Source organism: Uranotaenia lowii, chromosome 1 (assembly GCF_029784155.1).
Source record: "Uranotaenia lowii strain MFRU-FL chromosome 1, ASM2978415v1, whole genome shotgun sequence".
Lineage (NCBI taxonomy): Eukaryota > Metazoa > Arthropoda > Insecta > Diptera > Culicidae > Uranotaenia > Uranotaenia lowii.
In genome coordinates, this window is record NC_073691.1 from 14,295,612 (window position 1) to 14,303,987 (window position 8,376).

At 37.9% G+C, this 8,376-nt stretch overlaps 1 long non-coding RNA gene across 1 annotated transcript; it reads right to left on the reverse strand.

Annotated features, from left to right (window-relative positions):
- Positions 1-356: 356 nt before the first annotated feature.
- On the reverse strand, positions 357-889 carry LOC129757173 (uncharacterized). The gene is made up of 2 exons (XR_008739705.1): positions 623-889; positions 357-554 (listed from the first exon to the last, which is right to left on the reverse strand). It is a non-coding gene; the product is annotated as an uncharacterized LOC129757173 (long non-coding RNA).
- Between the last annotated feature and the right edge of the window lie 7,487 nt (positions 890-8,376).

Genomic DNA, 8,376 nt, shown 5'->3' on the forward strand with positions numbered 1-8,376 from the left:
AAAAGTCAGTTTGAATAAAGCCTGCATATTGGTGTGCGTTAGTGAAGATGGGTTGAAAAGTGTTTGTGAATCCATATTGCAAAGCTTTTGAGTAGTAGTGGGAAAAGGCAGTTTACACACTTAATCTTTTCTCCTGTGATCGGAACGATTTCGTCCTGTATTTTCAACAGCTGAAATTACAGGACGATTTCAGGACAGCGAAAACGCTCAGGAAAACAACTGTCAAATTCACCTGAAGGTTCGAAACGGTTTTCTCCTGTAATTTGCAGGAAACTTCGAAGTGTTCCTGTAGGCTCGAATCGGCTTCCATCCACCATTTTTAAAGAATTTGGAATTTTTTCAGCAATGATTAAAACTTTTTCAATTTAAAAAGAAAATATTTATTCAATTTTTGTTATACACTAAACTATAAATTCAGTTGAACGATCAAAATGTCCATTGTTTTTGACGGCTGATCGGCACTGTTTTTATTTCCACGGAATCAATTTTTTCTCCAGCATGTGCAAGTTTTTCGGCATTCTCCGGTGTTATTTAGAAATTGAAGCATGTTTCACCTGGAAGCCAAAAAAAAAAATGGTCACACATAAATTTTAAATCAACTATATATTAATTAAATATTTACCTCCTCTAGCAACATATTCATTTTTTCTTATATCACCTATAATAAGATCCAGTTTATTTATCAGGCGTCAGGACCAGCAGCGGTCCTGAAAATGAAATTTTGGGCCTCATACTGTACTAACAGTTTCGCGCCGTAAGTAACGACACTTTGCCGATGAACGTAACGCACGACTTTTAGCAGCTTCTGCGGTTGCAACTGTCGCGACTAATGACCGGGAACAATCGTTTTTGAGGATCAATGAACCAACACAAACACATGACAGTAAAAAAAATTTCATGTGTTACGTATTACAGGGAATCGCTGTCCGAGCTCCTGAATATTCGATAAAGAATGCCTTCGAATTTCAGGAGAAATGAAGTGGTACGAGAATCGTTCAGCAATCTCCACGTGCCTCAGGAAAACCTCTTGTTTTTGACAATTCGAGTGTCATTTTGAGCTGTTTTCCCGTGATTCAGAGGATGATGATCCCGAGCGGAATAATTGCAATCTTAGTGTGTAGTAAAGAAATTTTGAAAGGATAGACGTCTTAAAGAACTGATCCGTGAAAATTGAAAAATGTGTTCTACAAATGACGTCCGGTCACTACAGTTTCGAACTTGTGGTTAGCAAGTGAACCAGCCAGCAGCCAGAGGACCACCAGCCAGAGGACCACGAGCCAGAGGGACAAGCCAGCGTCGAGACGCTTCAGTCCAGAGAGACTAGCCAGAGAACCACCAGGGAACGAGATGTCCAAGGCCATCCAGGAGGTGCCGCGATGCCTCAAGCGATCGAGCCTGGGAAGGGTCCAGGATCCACCCGCAATCGGGCAGCGCGAAGGTCCGATAGTCCACCTGGAGGAACACCCTGGAGGATTTGGTTGGAGCTGCTAGCCGAGAGGGTTTCTCTCGTGCTTTGGTTGTGCATTGCGGTTACCATGCTCGAGCACAGCTAGACACAATTTCTGGATTCCTCGAGTAGGACTTCAACCATCCCATGCTGCTGAATCATAAGGTTTCTCGAAACCATCGAGAAACGGCGTTGATTGCTAAAACAGGTTGTTCTTCTGGGGTTTACCAGTACGAATGATGTCCCGCGGTATTTTTTGGTCATCCACCGACACTGTGATTTAACCGTCTCAAAATGCTCCTTCGTGTACTCCGGCGACCTTTTCTTCTTCCTGCAGACGATTCCTTCCATCTTGAGGGTACGATGGATCAATACGTGGGAGCAGCCATATTTCCGACCGGCGTCACACAGGCTGGTTGCGTCCTTGTTGTCAAACAGCTTCTTTAACGATGTCTTCCTCTGATTCGTTATTATCGTCACCGGACGACCACTTCCGACCTTCCGCTCTACGTTCAGGGAACCCAGGATACGATATACCGTACTGACAGGTACATTTTCTTCCTTAAAATGTGCCACCGTGAACTTTTTTCCTTGCTGGAAATGCGTTTCGTAGAACCGTACAATGCGTTCGCGGAGCACGTACTGTTTCGACGCCATCTTTGCTTTAACTAAATTCAAACTAGCAAAACCAAACACGCCTACTGTTTCTAGGGAGCCCAAAGAGCAATTTTCTTGGAGAAAGAAAATTTTACGCTCATTATTTGAGTTACTGAAATGTATTGAAAACATTCTCATTTTTTATTTAACACCCGTTAGAAGTTCTCATCGCTCGCAAGCTGAGGTTATCAGCCACCAGAATCAACGTAAGGTTTGAGCTCGACGGAAAACCTTCTGTGAATGTGCACCAAGAACTGGAAAAGGGTTACTTTTCTCGAGAAGCAAGTCAAATTTGAGTTTTCCGGGGAGGTTTTTGCCCAAGGAAAACTCTTAAACGACTTGTTCTGCTTGGATTTGTTTTGGAGTCGGAGTATGGAGTATTGAATCGAAGTGGTCTTTGATGAAACCAACGTTTTAAAACCAGTGCGTGGCGGTGCTGCGTCAGAGAAGGGCATCGAGAAGCCTGTCGAAGACCCACCAGAGGCCATCACATTTGAGTGGCTAGCCGATGTGTATGAGCCAGAACAACAGCCCACAACTTAGCAGCCAGTCGTTGTGCGAGCACCCGAAAACACATTTGAGCGGCCAGCCGATGTGCCAACAACAGAAAACACATCTGAGCGATTAGCCGGCCCTGAGACGAAGTCAGCGAGCATGAGGAATTACTGTTGTTGATGAGGAGCTACCTCAGAACGTCACTGAGCTGAAGCGCCAGGACGACTGGGATTCCTGGAAGATCGGCATAGACAAGAGATGATAAGAGTTGGAAAGCGGTTAGCTTGCCCCCAGGTCACAGAAAACCCATCCTGTCCAAGTGAGTGTTCACCGTGAAGGATGATAGTCGATACAAGGCTCGATTGGTCGCATAAAAATGTTCTCAACGACCAGGATTGGACTACTGGGAAACCTATGCACCGGTTGCCAAGATGGAACGAATCGTCTTGGCGTTGGTGAACGAATTTGACATGGCAGTTCAGTGAATGAAGTTTAGAAGAGGGTCACTTCAAACGATGATGTCGGCAAATAGAAGGTCGTTCGATTGACGATCTCTACCGCTTGAAGCAAGCGGGTCGTGCTTGGAACCGGCGATTCGACGACGAGATAAGAAAGCTTGGTTTCTATCCGTCTGCTGCGTTCATCGATCCTGTAAGCGAGGACTTTCCTCATCCTGTACGTGGATGACATCCTGATGGCTGGATCTGGTTCAAGACCGAGCTTGGAAGGCTATTCCAGATGAAGGATCTCTTGGAGGTCAAGACTTTCTTGGGAATAACCATCAAACGAGACTTAACCAAGAGTATCGTCGAGATTTCGCTATCAGGATACTTCGAGAAGGTTCTGCAACGATTAGGTATGGCCGTTTCTAAATCCGTAAGCACACTGCTTGACACAAACGTTCGCTGGACGAAGCTGAACCATGGTGAGGTTATTACCGAACAACCGTTCAAAGAATTGATGGGTTGGTCAGGCCAGCTCGACGGATAGACGCTGGCAAGGCCTGAAGCGTACTCTGCGATACCTCCAAGGTACTACCGATACGGCGTTGGTATTCCGCAGAAACGCGAAATCGGAACTACTCATGGGATATGCTGATGCAGATTCTGCCAACGACTTCGATGATCGAAGATCTGTATCAGGCTACGCTTACATGATCTTCGGGAATCTAGTTTCGTGGTCAACGAAACGTCAGCATACGGTCAGTCTGTCGTCGACCAAAGCTGAGATAGGAGCCCTTTGTCATGCAGTCAAGGAAGGTTTGTGGTTAACAAGCTTCCTGGGTGAATTGGGTGTGGTTAGCACTCCTTTCATGTTAATGGAGGACAAAATCCCTTGCATCCAGTACCTGGAAGAGGCGCCAACCCATCAGAAGATGAAGCATCTAGACGTGAAGTATGCGTTCATCAGGGAGATCGTGAAAAGCGGTCAGCTTTCTCTACGGCACATGAGGGCATCTAAAGCATTTTAAGGTTTAACAGAAAAAGAATTTTTATTTGTACCAGTCCCTGTATATCAAACAAAACTGCTTTTTTTGTTGATCAAAACCATTAGGCAAATAGGCAAATAATTTAAACTGACATTTTTTTTAAACATTTTGGTTTTTTTCTAGTTACTGGATCAAAACCAGATCAGGTGGCTAGCAAGTGGTCAAAATAACCATCAGTGGTTCGATTGGAGCTGGATTCCTAGATTGGGTATTGTTAATTTCACGTTGAACCCAAATCAACAACACATGGCGAGCGTGAACAAAAGGATGACGGCCTGATAGAATCACCGCTACTCACAGAGCCCAAACCGTGTTACTTTTCTTTGTTGAATAATGGAATGGAAATTGATTTTTTTTCTCTCATGTATTTCGTTTGTCATCGTCTTTCTCATACTGTAGTAAACGGCTCAAAACTGTTTCCATCCGCAAACAAACATTCGTTATGTTTCCCGAAAGCCTACGTGGGATCGAGCCACCATACAAAAATGTATGTGTGTGTACTAGGTAGAAGGTCGAAACGGGGGTGTTCAAAACCCAACAGGCTCACGTCCCGATATGAGTGAACATACGCTCTCACACATGCCTAGTCAGTCAAACCCCAAGGCAGGGGTAGATTGAACGAACGATAAACGATAAAAAAGTGGTGGAAAAAAACTAGAAATTCAGTGTTTGTCAAACGATGGATGTGAACATTACTAGGTTTGTTCAATGACTGACAGAAACTGATAACGATTAAAGCTCTTAATCGTTTTCAATTGTTTTTTTTATGATGATTGGAATGATTGGATTTCGAAACATTTAGTTATTAGTATCCAATCAAAAGCAAAAGTGCCTGGAAATTTTCCATTTCACATTTTCATTTTCCTAACTTCCAAACACTGGCGATTGTCGAAGAAGCTACACAGTAGAGGTGTGTCTAAACCTAAACGAAGTCAATGGGTTTGTCGGAGCTCAACTGAAACTCAACTCAAACGAACATACCGGGAGTTTTCCATCGCCAAACAACATGCGGACTAAATAATGCTATTTGTTGTTTGTTCCTCCATGCCTTTCCTCTTCTGTTCCAGCAGTTTTCGCTTCGAAAAATACAAAATGAAAATAGGCTCCCCGGTCGTCCTTCCCTTGAGGGAGTTTACTTTCTTTCCAATTCGGTCACGAAATAGGCGTTATTGGTGCCTTTTCTACTGTTGCTGTTTGCTGTTGTTTCCGAACAATTTTGTTGGGAACAATCGATGGAAATTAGATTTTTATTTTGGGACCAGTTTAGTTCATTTTTACCGGAGGTGTGGGTGAAGCTGTTTAGCCAGAAAATTTGGAAATGTTCCCTTATTTTTAAGCACAATGAAAGGCAATTTTTGTTTTCGTCTTGTGATTAAACAGAATTTAAGGGTCAAAATAAATAATGGCACAAATGACACGAACATGGCACGAAAAAAAGCACAGAAAAAAACACAAAAACAGCACAGAAAAAAAAAACACAAAAATAGCACTGAAAAAAACACAAAAATGACACAAAAATGACACAAAAATGACACAAAAATGACACAAAAATTGCACAAAAATGGCACAAAAATGAAAAAAAATCACAAAAATGACAAAATGACAAAATGACAAAAATGACAAAAATGAAAAAATGACAAAAAGGACAAAAACGACAAAAACACAAAAATAACACAAAACTGACACAAAAGTGACACAAAAATTGCACAAAAATGATACAAAAATGACACAAAAATGACACAAAAATGACACAAAAATGACACAAAAATGACACAAAAATGACACAAAAATGACACAAAAATGACACAAAAATTGCACAAAAATGACAGAAATGACAAAAATGGCACAAAAATGAGAAAAATGATATAAATGACAAAATCGACAAAAATGACAAAAATGACAAAAATGACAAAAATGACAAAAATGACAAAAATGACAAAAATGACAAAAATGACAAAAATGACAAAAATGACAAAAATGACAAAAATGACAAAAATGACAAAAATGACAAAAATGACAAAAATGACAAAAATGACAAAAATTACAAAAATGACAAAAATGACAAAAATGACAAAAATGACAAAAATGACAAAAATGACAAAAATGACAAAAATGACAAAAATGACAAAAATGACAAAAATGACAAAAATGACAAAAATGACAAAAATGACAAAAATGACAAAAATGACAAAAATGACAAAAATGACAAAAATGACAAAAATGACAAAAATGACAAAAATGACAAAAATGACAAAAATGACAAAAATGACAAAAATGACAAAAATGACAAAAATGACAAAAATGACAAAAATGACAAAAATGACAAAAATGACAAAAATGACAAAAATGACAAAAATGACAAAAATGACAAAAATGACAAAAATGACAAAAATGACAAAAATTACAAAAATTACAAAAATTACAAAAATTACAAAAATTACAAAAATGACAAAAATGACAAAAATGACAAAAATGACAAAAATGACAAAAATGACAAAAATGACAAAAATGACAAAAATTACAAAAAAATGACAAAAATGACAAAAATGACAAAAATGACAAAAATGACAAAAATGACAAAAATGACAAAAATGACAAAAATGACAAAAATGACAAAAATGACAAAAATGACAAAAATGACAAAAATGACAAAAATGACAAAAATGACAAAAATGACAAAAATGACAAAAATGACAAAAATGACAAAAATGACAAAAATGACAAAAATGACAAAAATGACAAAAATGACAAAAATGACAAAAATGACAAAAATGACAAAAATGACAAAAATGACAAAAATGACAAAAATGACAAAAATGACAAAAATGACAAAAATGACAAAAATGACAAAAATGACAAAAATGACAAAAATGACAAAAATGACAAAAATGACAAAAATGACAAAAATGACAAAAATGACAAAAATGACAAAAATGACAAAAATGACAAAAATGACAAAAATGACAAAAATGACAAAAATGACAAAAATGACAAAAATGATAAAAATGACAAAAATGACAAAAATGACAAAAATGACAAAAATGACAAAAATGACAAAAATGACATAAATGACAAAAAAATGACAAAAAAGACAAAAATTACAAAAATTACAAACATTACAAAAATTACAAACATTACAAAAATTACAAAAATTACAAAAATTACAAAAATTACAAAAATGACAAAAATGACAAAAATGACAAAAATGACAAAAATGACAAAAATGACAAAAATGACAAAAATGACAAGAACGACAAGAATGAGGAAATTGACAAAAATGACAAAAATGACAAAAATGACAAAAATGACAAAAATGACAAAAATTACAAAAATGACAAAAATGACACAAAAATAACAAAAAAATGGCACAAAAATGGCAAAAATGACACAAAAATGACAAAAATGAAACAAAAATGACATAAAATGACAAAAATGACAAAAATGACAAAAATGACAAAAATGAAAAAAACAGACGCATAAAAATTACAGAAAATTTCTTTTTTTCAAGACTATATTCCTATTTGCGGTAAAAATACCTATAAGTAGGAACCAAAAATAAAACCTATAACAAAAATTTCTCCAGAGAAACTTTCCACGAAACACAAAAGACCCGGAAGTGCCGAGAAAAGATAAAAGTACCGAAGAAACGCCGGTAGTCAAGATTTTTGTCGATGGGCTCGGCTCTAGACCAGGAAGGATGTTAACAATGGAAAGAAGAAGAACAAAAAAAACGCCCACCGAAAAACTTCCCAAGCTTTTTGCCAGCCTTGTATTTCGAAGCAAAAACAATGGCCTCACCACACTCCACAAGTTTGGCACTGAAGCTGCTGGCTGCATTTGAAACGACATGGAACCCTTTTCAAGTTTTCTTGCAGCCGTGTCGTACATTCTGAAGTTTTTCCGGTTGTAAACCCGTAAGAAAAAAGAAAAACAACAACAGAAAAGTTTCCTCTCGATTCGATGACTTTCGGTAGCATTTTCGGTACCGATTTTCGGTGACTAAAGGTTTTATCGCTCTCAACTTTACAGTCTACGGTGCTTGCGGTGATTTTTTTTGCTGTTTTGTTTTCGATCAAAGTTGGCCAGTTTTTGACAGTCATCAAAAACAGATTTTTACATCGGCGTTTGCTGTTTAACCGGTTGCCTGGCAGATGTTTATTGCTTCGAGGCTTCAATTAAGTTCTCATAGTTATTCTCAATATAAACTTTAATTTACAGACTTCTACGTTTTTCTCTGATATTTTATTTTTTTACTATCCATCAGTTCAATTCTACATTTCGAACAATC